Genomic DNA, 9,347 nt, shown 5'->3' with positions numbered 1-9,347 from the left:
TTTGCATCATGTTGAATCGCATTGTATCACAGTGTGAAGGATTGAATCGCCATCAAGTCAATATCAATCACATTGAATCAGGAACAAGGATGAATCGTATTGCATTTTATCTATCGTCAGGGGCTACAATGTATCGCTAATGTATCGTATCGCTGGTAGAGTATCAAGGTATGTGTCGAATCATTGTCAGTGATGGAGATATACATGCTTAGAATCAGAAAGTTTTTTTTATTTGCCAAGTACAGTTTAAAACAGTACAAAGAATTTGACTTGGTAGTTGGTGCAAAGAATAAAAAAAAAACTGGGAGAGTGTGTGTGTGTGTGTGTGTGTGTGTGTGTGTGTGTGTGTGTGTGTGTGTGTGTGTGTGTGTGTGTGTGTGTGTGTGTGTGTGTGTGTGTGTAGGGACAGATAAACAGCCTGCTGTGGCTCACAGGTGAAGTCTGCCTGCAGGCCCAGTGCAGGTAAAAACAGCCCCAGCGTGCACATGTTTCTCCTTCGCAGAGCGGCGTCCATGGAATGTCCTCTGACGTCAAATCCAGCTGCCGCTGATTATTTTCCTCCTGTGAGTGGGAGCGTGTGGTTCTCACTGGTTTCACTGGTCCAGGGTCTGGTCTGGGCCTCACTCACACTTTTCATGTCCAAATAAGTCACTGCTGGTCTGACCTCCAGGTGACACCATTACGCCTCCCAGTCCATCACTGGGAGAACATCTGTGCTGCAGGTGTGGTTGAGCCTCACAGCTGGGAAATGTTAGCACCGCTAACACACAGCTGCTGCAGAGCTGTAGAGGTGTGCTGTGGTATCCAAGCACTGTGCCTGTCAGCAGCCTTAGATGCTCCTTTGTCATCCTTTTCAGACTTTTCCTGTTTTCATTTAACCTGTCCATCATTTTTTAACCCACTTCCTCCTTCTCATGAGCAAGAGCGACGTTATAGCCACATGCTAATCCTCAGCCACCCGTTAAACTGGAAAAATCCCACTGAAATGTGTGAGAAATGAAATCTTTAACTTAAAGAATCACCCTCACGTTTTGAAAACAATTCTGCACAGCGTGTGATTTGGAAAGCTTCAGCTGTGACGTGTCACCAGGTAAACTGATCACCAGTTCAGCTAATACACCATCAGCTAAACCTATCTTCATGCCAGAGCCTTTTCACATTTGAACGCAGTCATATTAATGTGAACAACACTTCAGATGAAGCTCTGCATTCTTTTTCCTGTTATCACAGATAACATGATCACTTCTCAAAGCTTAACACGCAGCGTGAGATTTTGAACTTGTCCATGGGCGTAATTGAACGTATTTGTTCCACTTTCTTTGTTTGTAAATGTGCGATATTGTCCCAGAACAGCCTACAGATGCCTTTTTGACCTCTGACCTTTGCGTTGATGTGACGCACTGAAGGAGGAGGAGCTGCTCCCTGCTTCTGGACCCAGGTCAGCTTCATCAGATTCAGATCCTCACAGAACCAGAAGCACCATCCAAACAAGGAAATGAGCAGATTGCAGTCAGACGAACAAACTTCCTGCGCTCTCAGGGTTTGTGTTTGTGCTCCTGCTGCTGCTGCACCTGCTTTCCATTAAAGCAATACTAACGATACGCTGCATTCGGAAATGAAGGCACAAAGCAAATGGATTGTTTGTTTGCACGAGACGTCCCATGTGCGCGGGGGAAGCAGCGATTAAACAGGAATCAAAGGAAAGCAGAGCGGGCGCTGACGGACGGCCTGCAGAGCCTCACGCGGCCCGATAAGGACGCCTGGCTTCCCTTTCCCTCCGTCCTCCCGTGACATGCTAAGTGCTGGGAAATGAGCCGCGTGTGATGGTTTGTCTCCTTGATGACTCCCAGATTACCGCAGCAAACATTTCACTTTGATGAGATGACACACATGGGAGGGTTATGTAATCCCAGCGTCTGTAATCAGGCGTCAGGTCCACGTTTGGGTTTCGGTGGCGTTACCTTAACGTACAGCTTCAGTCTGATGAGGATCAGACACAGAGAGAGAAAGTGACGCCCAGCTCAGAGCAGGAAGAGGAAGGCAGCACAATCATCATCATCATCATCATCATCATCATCACGTCTCATACCTTCAATAACTCTGAGTAAACAGCTTACAGAGTCCCGCCCATTTAGCCTTTGACCCCGCTTGTCCAGTAATGAAATGTACTAAGATAACCCAAACATGTGAGACTGGTGGCTACTTGCTAAGCTAACCCAATCATGCGGGACTGTTTGCTACGTGCTAAGCTAAGGCAAATACTGTATGTAGGACTGTTTGCTATGTGTTAAGCTAATGCAAACATGTGGGACTGGTTGCTTCATGCTAAGCTAACATAAACATGTGGGACTTGTGATTACATGCCTAACTAACCCAAACATGTGGGACATGTGGCTACATGCTAAGCTAACAAACATGTGGGACTTGTGATTACATGCTAAACTAACCCAAACATGTGGGACTGGTGGCTACATGCTAAGCTAACCCAAACATGTGGGACTGGTGGCTACATGCTAAGCTAACCGTGGTGACCGTGGCTCAGGTGGTAGAGGGTCGTCTTCTGATCGAGAGGTTGGGGGTTCGATCCCAGTACCTGACTATGTGTCGAAGTGTCCTTGGGCAAGACACTGAACCCTAAGTTGCTCCCAGTGGTCGACTAGCGCCTTGCATGGCAGTCCTGTCCCACTGGTGTGTGAATGTGAGAGTGATTGGGTGAATGAGCTGATGTGTAAAGCACTTTGAGACTGCTTCAGTGTGGTGATAAAGCGCTATATAAATCAAGTCCATTTACCATTTAGTCCATTCTAACCCAAACATGTGAGACAGGTCGCTATTTGCAAAGCTAAGTCAAACATGTGGGACTGGTTGCTACATGCTATGCTAACCAAAATATGTGGGACTGGTGGCTACATACTAAGCCAACACAAACATGTGGGACTGGTCGCTACATGCTAAGCTAACTAAAATGTGGGAGTGGGGGCTACATGCTAAGCTAACTCAAACATGTAAGACTGTTGGCTACATGCTAAGCTAACCCAAACATGAAGGACTAAAACATAACTAAACATGTGGGGCTGGTTTCTACACAACATGTTTGGAAGGAATATAAAACGGCCACTGCACAGATTGTCAGGAAAGGCCCTGAAAGACGTGGAGGAGACATAAACAGCTGTATGTTAATGTACCATCATGGTTCCCGTTTGCAGAAAAACAAATGTTAAACTGTTGAAGTTGTTTGGAAGTTAAAATTTGGGGGAGGATGAAAGTGTTTTTCTGACTGACCATCTTGAAACCCAGCATCACTGGTTGTGTTTGGATGCATAAACCTGTGTGAGGTGTGAGGGCGTGTCACGTTTGTGTTCCTTCAGGTTCTCACCTCTGACACAACCTGGAAAGTATTTTAGGTATGTTATCTTATCAGGCCTGCAGCTGTAGGAGATCACACACACACACACACACACGGTTCCTGACACTGACATCTCCTCCATTCACAGATCAGTGACCTTTGCAGAGCTGCTGTTTACAGGTGAGGACTTGTCCTCCGTCCTACAGAGTGCAGAGATCAGCTCCCGTCATGGAGGCAAACATCTCATGATCAAACTAAAAAATGCTGACACTTGTCCAGGATGGATTCATGCTCTTACTTTGAAAGTCTCTCTTCTCCTCCTGGTTCCTGACAGAGTGGAACCAGCTAATGAGCAGGAGGTGCACGGGCGGACGTTCCTGTCAGCGCGGCGAGCAGCAGATCTGATAACGGCGCTCTGACGTCATCTGTTCCAGCACATGATCAACACATGGATGTGTTTACGCTGAAAACCCAAACACAGAACCTCTGCTGCTGGAACACAGAGCAGTTACTAACCAGTAGCTCCCAGCGTGTGGATCCTCTGAGGACCGGGAAGTCAGATTCAATCAGCGGACGACTCACAGTAACAGCCTGAAGGACAGGAAGGAAGGACTGGAGCAGAACGACAGGATCAAAGATGGAGCGAACAACAGCAGGAAGAAAAAAACAACACTGGACTTGAGACCAAACACAAAGAACTCATAAATTGTGTATAAATCTTTATCAACATATATAACATCATGGATTCTATACACAGTAAATCAATATCATCATATTTAAAGAAGCATAGGGCAGGATAAAACAGCCTTTTCACACTCTGAAATCTCACTCTGTTCAGTTCCAGCGCATGAGGCCAAAGGTCAAGAGGGATAAACCCGCTATGGCTGACGGTGTAGGCAGCGAGTCTGACAGAGATTTACATTTTTCCCATTGATTCCTTGAAAGATTTTTTTGCAGAAACGTGGAATCTCTAAGGCAGAAAGACTGAGTTAGCTGCTAAAGCTAATGTTGCACACAAGCTGAAAATTCAGATTTTTCCTGGCTTTTCAAGGATTGATCAATCAGCTGGTCACTTATCGGCCTGTTTCGTGTCCATCTTGTGCACTTCCTTCAAATTTGTAAATGGAATTAAAATAATAGCTTAATAAAAATAATCAATGACTGGTTAGTGAATGGTGGACCTCGTAAATTTACCTTTTCAAAGTGAAAACTCTCACTGTCCTTTTCAAAGTGAAAACTCTCACTGTCCTTTCCACACTCGGAAATCTCGCTTGTCCCATCAATAATAATAATAATAATATTACATTTTATTTATAAGCACTTTTCAAAAACTATAAAACACTTTCCATGGTCATGTCCATATATTCATCTCTGCGCACAGCGAACCTCTTTCTCTCACACACACACACACACACACACACACACACACACACACACACACACACTCGTACCCATCTCCCGCTGTGTGTTCTGTCCACATTTACGGCAACAATGATCTCTGCATGTGTGTTTTTGCTCCTCCTTCTCAGTCGTGGTATTTTCTAGAACTAAAACTATCACCGCAAACAGTTTCAGATTTCATGAAGCGCATTGCATCCCATGCATTCATTTATTTGCATTCACTCCTCCCATATTTTTGGTCCCCCTGGGAGATCCGCCTACTATGCATATTCATCAGAGGGAAACGCGCTAAATGGAATAAGGGAGCATTTGGAAGTGCAGCAGCGGCGCACGCCTGATTCCTTGGGCTTTGTACTCTTTATTAGAGCGTGGAGTGACGTTTGCACACGTTTTAATACCCCTAAACCTTTTGTGAATCTGCCCCTTAGTCCCATCAATGGGAGAGGAGTGTGGAAGCAGAGGAGGTCTGTCGCTTTGATACTGCTTCTCTCATCGGTTTTACTAAAGTGCTTGAATATGTGCATCATTCCTGGGTAGAGTCCCAGGGAGTTGGTGTTTTTGTCCACCAGAGGTAACCTGTGTGGAAGCATAGGACTGCCCTTGCTTCCATACTGCTGCTGTGCTGCTCCCATCGTTTTTTAAAAGTGCTCGGATCGGGACGAAAGTGGCATCAGCGGAAAACCCTGGTCCTCTCCTCGAGTCTGGATATGTGTGATATGAATAATAAAAACACTATTAAAACACTAAAGATCTTTGGACTAAAATTGCATTGTGTATCCTTTGAGCACATGTTGATATTCTACGACAGATTTCTCACTTAAAATGCTTTCACAACTTTCAAAGGAGGAGAACCAACAGAGATATTTAGCTTCAGTGTGCTTCAGGTTTTTGTTGTTGTAGGTTCCAAATGCAGTTCAGAAAAAATGATTGTATACTTCAGTGGGAACGCTTATCATCCTAATCATACTTATAGTATATACAGTGAATATAAAAAGTCTACACAACCCTGTTCAAATGCCAGGTTTTTGTGATGTAAAAAAATCAAGTGTTACGAGATAAATAATTTCACAACTTTTTCCACCTTTAATGTGACCTATAACCTGTTTAATGCAATTGAAAAACAAACTGAAACCTTTCAAGGAGGTGAAGTAAAAATAAAAAAACTGAGACAATGAGGTTGCAAAAGTGTGCGCACCCTCTCTTATAACTGGTAACGGGGCTGTGTTCGGATTTAACCAATCACATTCAATCTCATGTTAAATTGGAGTCAGCACACACCTGTCACCATTTAGTGCCTCTGATTAACCCTAAATAAAGTTCAGCTGTTCTAGTAGACTTTTCCTGACATTTTTGTAGCTACATCTTTCAGCACAAACCATGGTCCGCAGAGAGCTTCCAATACATCAAAGGGATCTCATTGTTCAAAGATATCAGTCAGGTAAAGGATACAAAAGCATTTCCAAATAATTAAATATAACATGGAACACAGTGAAGACAGTCATCATTAAGTGGAGAAAATATGGCACAACAGGGACTTTACCAAGAACAGGACGTTCGTCCAAAATTGTTGACAAGACGGGAAGAAAACTGGTCAGGGAGGCTGCCAAGAGGACGACAGCAACATTGAAGGAGCTGCAGGAATTTCTGGCAAGTACTGACTGTGTAGTACATGTGACAACAATCTATTGTCTTTCTCCTATGTCTGGGCTATGGGCAGTGACGTGTCGTGACCAGTAGGGTTGGGTAGGCACTTTGCAAATCAAGACCACCAATGACAATTTCATTTGTTTCTGCTGGCAAGTGTTAATTCAATTCAATTCTACAAAGTCATCTCAATGTGCTTAGCGAAATATAAAATTCATAATAAGAAAGAAAAAACCCAACAAGATCCACATGAACAAGCATTTAGCCATCTCACAAAATCAACATCATAAACACCATTAAAGAAACATAAATAATTATTTATTACAGCCTCCATACTCTCCCAACAAAATATATCTCATGACACGGCAGCACATCCGTTGTTTGTGCTGGAAATGCAGAAACACGGAGAAAATGACAACAACAACAACTCAGAACAGCCTCAGTGAGGAGCATCCACAAAGCCAATCATTGCTTTTGTACCATTCACTGTAGAAAAGAATGAAACATTTTCTGACCTTACCTTTGCTGAAGCTCTGGTAACTCAGGTATTGGTCTCCATCTTTTAAAAGCTGTCGTTTTTCCTAAAAAAAAAGTTTCTCTATCGTCTCGAGCGCTGTCATCCTGACTGTAGTGTTATCCCGCCCACTAGCTAGAGAACGTAGCAGCAGCGGTCACGTGGGATCAATTCACTAATGTACTGTGAACTTACGTATAGCATTTAGCATGGCGTGGTTACGTCCAAAGGCAGCTCTCTACGCTGCCTTTGGACATAAATGGTTGTCATCTTGGGGAACTGACTGCGCATGTGCAAACACATAAAAACAACGCAATGGGAACAGAGGCAGAGCAGCCGTGTGCTTTTGGGAGGGGGCGTGGCCTCCTCCTGCCTTACAGCGGAGTGAGACGGCAGTCGTTCCAGGAAATAGCGCTGTTTAGTAATTTGGGCTATGAAACAAACAAAATGCGGACACTTTCAAACTTATAGGTACTGCCGGCTATTGGAAATGGAAAAATAAATAATTTATAATTATATTATAATTAAAACAAATAATCAAACTATCAATTCACCCTTGGGTAGGTACTTGCCTACCCTGATGGCATGTCACTGCCTATGGGGTAGGGTGGCAAGACGGAAGCCTTATCTTAAGAAGAAAAACATCCAAGCTTGGCTTCATTTTGCAAAAACACATTTGAAGTCTCCCAAACGCATGTGGGAAAATGTGTTATGGACCGATGAAACCAAGGTTGAATTTTTTGGCCATAATTCCAAAAGGTATATATGGCGCAAAAACAACACTGCTCATCACCAAAAGAACACTATACCTACAGTGAAGCATGGTGGTGGCTGTATCATGCTTTGGGGCTGTTTTTGTTCAGCTGGAACTGGGACCTTAATCAGGGTAGAGGGAATTATGAACAGTTCCAAATACCAAGCTGTGTTGGCACAAAACCTTCAAGCTTCTGTTAGAAAGCTCAAGATGAAGAGGAACTTTACCTTTCAACACAACAATGACCCTAAGCACACAGCCAAATCAACAAAACAATGGCTTCACCAGAATAAGATTGAGGTTTCGTAATGGCCCAGCCAGAGTCCAGACCTGAATTCGATTGAACATCTGTGTTGTGATCTGAAGAGGGCTGTGCACAGGAGATGCCCTCGCAATCTGTCAGATTTGGAGCAATTTTGTAAAGAAAAGTGGGCATATATTGCGTCGTCAAGATGTGTCACACTGATAGACTCTTACCTAGAAAGACTGAGTGCTGTAATAAAAGCCAAAGGTGCTGCAACAAAGTATTAGTTTAAGGGTGTGCATATTTATGCAACCAGGTTATCTTGAGTTTTTTATTTTTCCCCATTTAAGGTTTCAGTTTGTTTTTCACCTGCATTGTACAGGTTATAGGTCACACTAAAGGTGGAAAAAGTTTTGAAATTATTTATCTTGATGTCATTTTTTTACATCGCAAAAACCTGGCATTTGAACAGGGCTGTGTAGACTTTTTATATCCACTGTAGTAGACCGTATCTACTCATTGAGTTTGTATTTCCCACATTCACTGAAGCTTAGCTTTGGACCTCACCAAGATGGCCGCCAAGTCAAAGTCAAAACAGCAGTAGCAGTGAGAGCTCATGGGCAACTAATGGTCCGGGGACCACATGCGGCACTTGGTCTAATTTTGTTTGGCCCCCAAAGTGAAAAACTAAAAAAACACACAATGCTAATGATCGGTCATTGTTCTGATGAACGCTAACCATGTAACATTCAGATCAGATACGATCACTCATTTGTGGTTGCCGCTGTGACAGACATGCATTCGGATGGAAACAGATGAATCTGTCGGGCTGACCGCCAAAATAAGAGCTATTGGTGTGGAGTGAAAGCAGCTGCTGGCCTGACTGACACACATTCCTCAGACTGTGAGAGGATCAAACACAGACGAGAGTCAGAGAAACCACACTGATGTCAGCATTCACTGCTTACGCACTTCAGCCATTTGTGGCTTTGACGATTAATTATGATCAATGTGTTTTGAGGGATGTTTGAGCTCCTAGTTGGTCAACACACACTCAGACAAGCTGAAAGAACTTCATCATAGAATAATTTATTCTTCATGTTAATACAGAACCCAGTAAAGAACAAACAATAACATAAACCAGTAACTGAGCTCATAGAAACAGTAACAGGAGACACTTGTCCATGAATATGTGGACAGAGACACAAAATAATTTTATTGTCATGCTATAAAACTGTGCGAGAAAAAAATAATCATACAATTAGTTTTTGTTTATGCAAAATTGTCATTTTTCATGCAATTCCTTTTTTTTTTTTTACTTGTGTAGATTTTTTTTCTGCTTCTGGAATTTTTGTCTTTACTAATTGAGAACTTTTCCTTGCTCGTGTAAAATTAGTTTTTGTTCATGTAAAGTTTTTTTATTTCACAATTTTCTTATTTGTTT

The sequence above is a fragment of the Gouania willdenowi genome, chromosome 9 (genome assembly GCF_900634775.1).
Source record: "Gouania willdenowi chromosome 9, fGouWil2.1, whole genome shotgun sequence".
Taxonomy (NCBI): domain Eukaryota; kingdom Metazoa; phylum Chordata; class Actinopteri; order Blenniiformes; family Gobiesocidae; genus Gouania; species Gouania willdenowi.
Note: the sequence above shows the minus strand (reverse complement) of the source record.